The sequence below is a fragment of the Lipotes vexillifer genome, unplaced genomic scaffold (assembly GCF_000442215.2).
Source record: "Lipotes vexillifer unplaced genomic scaffold, Lipotes_vexillifer_v1.1 scaffold880, whole genome shotgun sequence".
NCBI lineage: Eukaryota > Metazoa > Chordata > Mammalia > Artiodactyla > Lipotidae > Lipotes > Lipotes vexillifer.
The window spans coordinates 180286-190079 of record NW_006776345.1 but is presented as its reverse complement, the minus strand read 5'-3'; positions in this window follow the sequence as shown (position 1 = coordinate 190079).

Here is a 9794-nt window from a genome sequence, read left to right as displayed (position 1 = left end):
TGGAAAAAGAAAAGGAGAAGGGAGTCTCTATAGTCACCAACTTTTTATTTTGCTAAGTAAAGACATTTTAAAAAATAAAACTTTTCATTATCAATTCACAGAAGATCATTTTAACACCAAAAGACAATCAGACAATCCTTTATTTAAAATGCACTATATTGTCTTTTTCTCTTCGCCAGGGACTATGAAAGACTGAAACCAACCTCTGAAGCCATTACTTTAAAGAGTAAAAAGAGATTTGGAGTTGCTGGATTAAAGAAGTAGAGGATGATAGAGAATGAGGGGCAGAGCAGTTAAAGCCCCCAGAATTGGACCCCTCTAATGTTATGAGGTTTTGTTTTTCCCAATTTCTATGAGTTCCCTGTGTGATGGATATCACAAATGTATATTCTTCACTCTGTTCAGGATTCATAGGTGTATTCTAGAGAATGTGGCCCTAGAGAAAGATTCCTCTTGAACTAAATTAATGGCATGGTTGGAGTGGATAAGTGGTTCCATTCTTTTCCCAGTAGTTTCACGTTCCTTCTTTTCCCTCTTGGCCAAAGTTGAGATAGTACCAGAGCTTAAGGGGAAGATGGCAAGTCCTTTGTCTAAAGACATTTGATCTGCCTTGGAGTTGAGCTTTAAATGGACTTAATTTGGGAGAGAAGTGATTATCACACTGCTTTAATACAGTATTCTATTTAAAATAATTGGAGTTGTAGTTATTAAAATTTTCAGGCCACGTACCACTTTAAGTATCTAATGAAATCAATGCGTCTTTGCCCCCTGAAAATGAGCATACTCAAAAGTTTCAATAGAATTTCAGAATATTCACAGGTTAGGAACTTCTGTATTAGGGACATGAATTCTCCAATACATCTTCCTTGCATCATAATGGAGTTTTAGTCTATCTCCTCCTCTCCACTGACCCAAGATAATAACTATCATTTATTTATTGTCTACTATGTGCAAGGCACTTTACATGAATTATAATTTCTCACAACAATTCTGCAAGAGAGGCATTTTCTCTATTTTACATTGAAGAAAATTGGGACCCAGAGAGGTGAAGTAAACTTCCTCAAGATCACACAATGAATAGCCTTCAAAGACTTTTCACCAGAGCTGACAAAGCCCTCTGTGCTTGTCCCATCCAAGTCCATGTCTCTAACTCAAGACACTTATTTCCAGCATAAACTATATTGCCTATACCACTTCAAAAATATGATTATAAATATTAATACTAACATTAACAATTATTCAATAAATATTTGACTCTTGAACAGCATGGGTTTGAACTGTGCAGGTCCATTTATATATGGATTTTTTTTTCAGTAGGAGATACTACAGTACTATAGGATCGGAGGTTGGTTGAGTCCGCAGATGCAGAACCGCGGATACGGAGGGCCCACTGTAAAGTTACATATGGAGTTTCAACTGGGAGGCAGGTCGGTGCCTCAACCCCTGTGGCAACTGTATAAAGCACATACCTTGCTTTCTAGGGGCTCACAGATGAAGCAGAAAGGTACAATTTAATAATTTAAAAAGAAAAACACCCACTGGTCAGTTTAAGTTTAATAATCACACATAAAGTAACTACAGGTATACCTCAGAGATATTGCAGACTCAGTTCCAGACCACTGCAATAAAGCAAATATCTCACTGAAAGAAGTCACAAGAATTTTTTGCCTTCCCAGTGCATATAAAAGTTATGTTTAACTATACTGCCATCTATTAAGTGTGCAATAGCATTATGTTTACAAAAAAACAATGTACATACCTTAATTTAAAAATGCTAACTATCACAGGAGTAACATCAATAATCAGTGATCACAGATCACCATAATAAATATGATAATGAAAAAGTTTGAAATATTGCAAGAATTACCAAAATGTGACACAGAGACACAAAGTGAACAAATGCTGTTGGAAAAATGGTGTCGATAGACTTGCTCAACGCAAGGTTGCCACAAGCCTTCAATTTGTAAAAAATGCAGTATCTTCAAAGTGCAATAAAACGAAGCTCAATAAAACGAGGTATGCCTATAATGATTTGCTGTCCTTAAGCACCCAAGAAGAAAAAAATCTTCCATGCATTGTTATGGAGGGACTAATGTCACAAAATGCCACTCCCAGTAATCAATATCTCACCTTCCACCCTACCCCCTATTTTGGAATTGGAGTTGAGAATGAGCCAAGATCCACCACTTACTAGCTGCTAAATTTGTGACAAATTATTTTGATATCTCTGTATCCCAGAGTCTCTGCCAAAAAAAAAAAAGAAAAAAACTAGTATAACAAGACTATCACTGGGACTTCCCTGGTGGCGCAGTGGTTAAGAATCCACCTGCCAATGCAGGGGACACGGGTTTGAGCCCTGGTCCAGGAAGATCCCACATGCTGCAGAGCAACTAAGCCCGTGTGCCACAACTACTGATCTTGCACTCTAGGGCCCGTGAGCCACAACTACTGAAGCCCGCGCACCTAGAGCTCATGCTCCGCAACAAGAGAAGCCACTGCAATGAGAAGCCTGAGCACTGCAACGAAGAGTAGCCCCCGCTTGCCACAACTAGAGAAAGCCTACGTTCAGCAACGAAGACCCAAGGTAGCCAAAAGTTAATTAATTAATTATTTTGAAAAAGACTATCACTCCCATAGACTTATCATGGATTAAAGATCACACTTGTGAAGTTTTGGGACCAAGTGGGCAGTCAGGTAATATTTAACATTTGCTATTTTTTAACAGATGTGTACAGGTATTTTCTTAAAGGTTCTTAATTTTGATTCCTTAGAAATCACTCCAGCATCTTACCCCCAAGTATTTTTTTCTATTAGGCTAAAAACTAAGAAAATTAGTAAACTCCTGTCTCAAAAAGCCATTGATCTTTTTTGGAGAAAGATGCCATTTTTCAAAATGAAATTAGAAGAGTTATTATATTAAACATAATAATACGTTTTATAATTGCATGTGTGTAATCGTTCTATTAGAGTTAATTTATTATCAGTAGCAGAATGAAGTAGTTAAAAGTTATAAATTATTAATCAAGATACCTGGGTTATATTCCTGGTTTTGCCACTAAATTGGTTGTAAGAAAAACAAGTCATTTCCCTTCTGGGCCTCAGTTTCCCCATCTGGAAAATGAAGAGGTTGGGCTAGATGGCTTAGCATTTAAGAGCATGGAGTGTGAAGTAGACTGCCTGGGATTGAATTCTATCATCTCATCTTGTTAACAATAAGACTTACCTCAATTTCTCCATCAGTAAAATGGGAATAATTATGGTGCCTATCTCACAGGATTTGGGGAATAATTAAATGAGATAATGCATATAAAGCATTTAAAATAGTGCCTGGTACATATATAAGATACTCAATAAATATTAGCTATTATTATACTGCAGGGCCCTTCCTTTTAAGTTAAAACCCATTATCTGGGCTGCTGTGGCAAAATTAGAAATTACTGAAGCAACTATGGACACTTGTTCATTAATCAATTAATTAATTTAACAAATTATTTTTGAGCACCTACTGTGTACCAGGAACTATGCTAGGTACTAAGGATGCCAATGGTGAGCAAAATGGGACTTTGACTTTCTCCTCATAAAACTTACATTAGTTTAAAAATCACTTTGATTATGAACATATGATTTAAAACTAATAAGAGCTCTGAAGGAAATGAACATAGTTTCATGAGAACCACTGACAAAGAAACCTGACCTGATACTGAGATTTGCACCCTAAGAATAAGTAGGATTGACCTAGGTGAAGAGGAATATGGAGATGAGAGTGGGGGATTTCCCAGAAACACCACATACAAAGGACCTTTGGCAGAGAGAAGCCTGCAGTACTTAAGGAACTAGAAGATGGCCAGTGTGGTTGGAAAGGTGTAGAGATGAGGTCAGAGAGCAATGCTTCATGTGTTCCAATTTGGTCACATTTTATAGGAATTTTAATTATGCAAATTTGAGAGTACAATACAAAATATTGAGAGTTGGACTGTGCAATTTTTGAAGTAGTTCAAATTTAAAAATCATCAGAAAGACCATAATTAGTTTCAAAATGGGCAGGTATGTGAGATAGTCTGTTATGCTACTGCCACATTTTGATATTATTTTAGCCATTAAATAAAAATAGCTTCCATCTTTTGTTAGAATTATACCAACTTTGAATTAACAAGCCTTTCATTAACACACACACATAAAATGCAGACAGACCTCACTTTGTCTTTGGTTTTTTTTTTAGTTCCATATATGTGATAACACAGAATATTTGTCTTTCTCTGTCTGACTTATTTCACTTAGCATAATACCCTCTAGGTCCACCTACATTGTTGTAAATGGCAGATTTTCATTCTTTATGGCTGAGCAATATTCCATTGTGTGTGTGTGTGTATATATATATATATATATGTGTGTATATATATATATATATATATATATATATATATATATAATCTTTATCCATTCATCTGTTGATGAACGCTTTGGTTGCTTCCATATCCTGGCTATTGTAAATAACACTGCTATGAACATTGGAGTGCACATATATTTTCAAATTAGCATTTGCATTTTCTTTGAATATATACCAAGAAGTGGAATTGGGAAATCAAATGATCATTCTATTTTTAGATTTTGAGGAACCACATTTGTTATTTGTGGACTTTTTGGTGATAGCCATTCTGACAGGTTGTGTTTAGGTTTTGGTCAGTTAGTAGTATAGTGATTCTGGCTGCTTGTACAGGTAATGATAACAGAAGTAATATTGCTGTGATTAATACTGATCATACAAATAATGGTGTTTGATATTGGGATATAGTGGGAGGTTTTATATTGATAATAGTGGTAATAAAATTGCCACTATAGCTCACTGTGGTTTGGATTTGCATTTCTCTGATGATTAGAGATGTTGAGCATCTTTTCATATGGCTGTTGGCCATCTGTATATCTTCTTTGGAAAAATGTCTGTACAGGTCTTCTGCCCATTTTTTAAATGGGTTGTTTGGTTTTTTTTATGTTGAGTTGTATGAGCTGTTTATATATGTTGGATATAAACCCCTTTTAGGTCATATAATTTGCAAATATTTTCTCCCATTCAGTAGATTGTCTTTTTGTTTTGTCAATAGTTTCCTTTGTTGTGGCCCCACAACAAAGTTTAATTAGGTCCCATTTGTTTATTTTTGCTTTCATTTCCTTTGCTTTAGGAGACGGATCAAAAAAATATTGCTATGATTTATGTCAGAGAGTGTTCCACCTGTTTTCTTCTAGGATTTTTATGGTTTCAGGTCTTACATTTAGGTCTTTAATACGTTTTTAGTTTATTTTTGTATATGGTGTGAGAAAATGTTCTAATTTCATTCTTTTCACACTGCCATGTACTGAAGAGACTGTCTTTTCTCCATTGTGTATTCTTGCATCCTTTGTCATAGATTAATTGACCATAAGCACGTGGGTTTAATTCTGGGCTCTCAAATCTGTTCCATTGATCTATGTGTCTGTTTTTGTGCCAGTACCATGTTCTTTTGATTACTGTAGCTTTGTAGTATAATCTGAAATATGGGAGCATAATATTTCCAGCTTAGTTATTTTTTATCCTCAAGATTACTTTGGCAATTTGGGTTTTTTTGTGGTTCCGTATGAAGTTTATGATTATTTGTTCTAGTTCTGTGAAAAATGTCATGGGTATTTTGATAGGAATTGCATTAAATCTGTAAATTACCTTGGGTAGTATGGACATTTTAACAATATTAATTCTTCCAATCCAAGAGCAAGGGATATCTTTCCATTCCTTTGTATCAGCTTTAATTTCCTTGATCAATATTTTATAGTTTTGAGAGTATAAGTCTTTCACTTCCTTGGTTAAGTTTATTCTAGTTATCTTATTCTTTTTTTTTTTTTTTTTTTGCTGTATGCAGGCCTCTCACTGTTGTGGCCTCTCCTGTTGCGGAGAACAGGCTCCGGACACGCAGGCTCAGCGGCCATGGCTCATGGGCCCAGCTGCTCTGCGGCATGTGGGATCTTCCCGGACTGGGGCACGAACTCGTGTCCCCTGCATCGGCAGGCGGACTCTCAACCACTGCGCCACCTGGGAAGCCCATATCTTACTCTTTTTGATGTGATTATAAATGGGATTGTTTTCTTCCTTTCTCCTTCTGATAGTTCATTATTAGTGTATAGAAAAGCAACAGATTGCTGTATATTAATTGTATTCTGCAACTTTACTGAATTCATTTATTAGTTCTAATAGTTTTTTGGTGGAGTCTTTGGGGTTTTCTATATATAGTAATTGTGTCATCTGCAAATGGTGACAGTTTTTCTTCTTTTCCAATTTGGATACCTTTTATTTCTGTTATTTGTCTGGTTTCTTTCTGCTTAAGAGCTCATTCTACAATTTACCTCTTTCTGCGTGCATTTAACAAAAAACAGAAAGGAGAAACCAGGCCTCACCTTCCACATTTTGCTTGGAAATCTCCTCAGCTAAATATCCAAGTTCACTACTTACAAGTTTACTTTCCATCCAATGTCAGAACATGATTCAGACAAGATTTCTGCCACTTTATAACAATGATCACCTTTCCTTCAGTGTCCAATAACTTGTTCATTATTTCCTTCTAAGTCCTCACCAGAAGCACCTTTAATGTTTGCATTTCTACCAACTGTCTCTTTGATGCAATCTAGGCTGTTTTTTTAAAACTAAGCGCCTCAAAATTCTTCCAGCCTCTTCATAGGCGAATTCTATCAAACATTTAGAGAAGAGCCAACACCTATCCTTCTCAAACTCTTCCAAAATATAGCAGAGGGAGGAACACTCCCAAACTCATTCTACGAGGCCACCATCACCTTGATACCAAAACCAGACAAGGATGTCACAAAGAAAGAAAACTACAGGCCAATATCACTGATGAACATAGATGCAAAAATCCTCAACAAAATACTAGCAAACAGAATCCAACAGCACATTAAAAGGATCATACACCATGATCAAGTGGGGTTTATTCCAGGAATGCAAGGATTCTTCAATATACGCAAATCTATCAATGTGATTAACCATATTAACAAATTGAAGGAGAAAAACCATATGATCATCTCAATAGATGCAGAGAAAGCTTTTGACAAAATTCAACACCCATTTATGATAAAAACCCTGCAGAAAGTAGGTGTAGAGGGAACTTTCCTCAATATAATAAAGGCCGTATATGACAAGCCCACAGCCAACATCATCCTCAATGGCGAAAAACTGAAAGCATTTCCACTAAGGTCAGGAACAAGACAAGGTTGCCCACTCTCACCACTCTTATTCAACATAGTTTTGGAAGTTTTAGCCACAGCAATCAGAGAAGAAAAGGAAATAAAAGGAATCCAAATCGGAAAAGAAGAAGTAAAGCTGTCACTGTTTGCAGATGACATGATACTATACATAGAGAATCCTAAAGATGCTACCAGAAAACTACTAGAGCTAATCAATGAATTTGGTAAAGTAGCAGGATACAAAATTAATGCACAGAAATCTCTGGCATTCCTATATACTAATGATGAAAAATCTGAAAGTGAAATCAAGAAAACACTCCCATTTACCATTGCAACAAAAAGAATAAAATATCTAGGAATAAACCTACCTAAGGAGACAAAAGACCTGTATGCAGAAAAAAATTATAAGACACTGGTGAAAGAAATTAAAGATGATACAAATAGGTGGAGAGATATACCATATTTTTGGATTGGAAGAATCAACATTGTGAAAATGACTCTACTACCCAAAGCAATCTATATATTCAATGAAATCCCTATCAAACTACCACTGGCATTTTTCAAAGTAGAACAAAAAATTTCACAATTTGTATGGAAACACAAAAGACCCCGAATAGCCAAAGCAATCTTGAGAACGATAAACGGAGCTGGAGGAATCAGGCCCCCTGAGTTCAGACTGTACTACAAATCTCTAGAAATCAAGACAGTATGGTACTGGCACAAAAACAGAAAGAGAGGTCAATGGAAGAGGATAGAAAGGCCAGAGATAAGCACATGCACATATGGTCACTTTATCTTTGATAAAGGAGGCAGGAACATACAGTGGAGAAAGGACAGCCTCTTCAATAAGTGGTGCTGGGAAAACTGGACAGGTACATGTAAAAGTATGAGATCAGATCACTCCCTAACACCATACACAAAAATAAGCTCAAAATGGATTAAAGACCTAAATGTAAGGCCAGAAACTATCAAACTCTTAGAGGAAAACATAGGCAGAACACTCTATGACATAAATCACAGCAAGATCCTTCTTGACCCATCTCCTAGAGTAATGGAGATAAAAACAAAAATAAACAAATGGGACCTAATGAAACTTCAAAGCTTTTGCACAGCAAAGGAAACCATAAACAAGACCAAAAGACAGCCCTCAGAATGGGAGAAAATATTTGCAAATGAATCAACTGACAAAGGATTAATCTCTAAAATTTACAGGCAGCTCATGCAGCTCAATAACAAAAAAACAAACAACCCAATCCAAAAATGGGCAGAAGACCTAAATAGACATTTCTCCAAAGAAGATATACAGACTGCCAACAAACACATGAAAGAATGCTCAACATCATTAATCATTAGAGAAATGCAAATCAAAACTACAATGAGATATCATCTCACACCAGTCAGAATGGCCATCATCAAAAAATCTAGAAACAATAAATGCTGGAGAGGGTGTGGAGAAAAGGGAACCCTCTTGCACTGTTGGTGGGAATGTAAATTGATACAGCCACTGTGGAGAACAGTATGGAGGTTCCTTAAAAAACTACAAATAGAACTACCATATGACCCAGCAATCCCACTACTGGGCATATACCCTGAGAAAACCATAATTCAAAAAGAGTCATGTACCAAAATGTTCATTGCAGCTCTATTTACAATAGCCTGGAGATGGAAACAACCTAAGTGTCCATCATCGGATGAATGGATAAAGAAGATGTGGCACATATATACAATGGAATATTACTCAGCCATAAAACGAAACGAAATTGAGCTATTTGTAATGAGGTGGATAGACCTAGAGTCTGTCATACAGAGTGAAGTAAGTCAGAAAGCGAAAGACAAATACCGTATGCTAACACATATATATGGAATTTAAGAAAAAAAAATGTCATGAAGAACCTAGGGGTAAGACAGGATTAAAGACACAGACCTACTGGAGAGCGGACTTGAGGATATGGGGAGCAGGAAGGGCGAGCTGTGACAGGGCAAGAGAGAGGCATGGACATATATACACTAACAAACTTAAGGTAGATAGCTAGTGGGAAGCAGCCGCATGGCACAGGGATATCGGCTCAGTGCTTTGTGACCGCCTGGAGGGGTGGGATAGGGAAGATGGGAGGGAGGGAGACTCAAGAGGGAAGAGATATGGGAACATATGTATATGTATAACTGATTCACTTTGTTATAATGCAGAAACTAACACACCATTGTAAAGCAATTATACCCCAATAAAGATGTTAAAAAAACAATTCTTCCAGCCTCTATCTACTACCCAGTTTCAAAGCCATTTCTACATATTTGGGTATTTTTTTAATAGCAGCACCTCACTTCCCAGTACCAAAATCAGTATCAATTTCCTAAGGTTATTATAACAAAGTACTACAAACTCTGTGGCTTGGAAAAAACATAAATTATTATCTCACAGTTCTGGAGGCTAGAAGTCCAGAATCAAGGTGTTGGCAGGGACTTGCTCCTTCTGAAACCTGTAAGGGAGAATACTTCCTTTCCTCTACCTAGTTATTGGTGGCTGACAATCTTTGGCAGTATTTGGCTTGTAGCCGTGGTGCTTCAATTCCTGC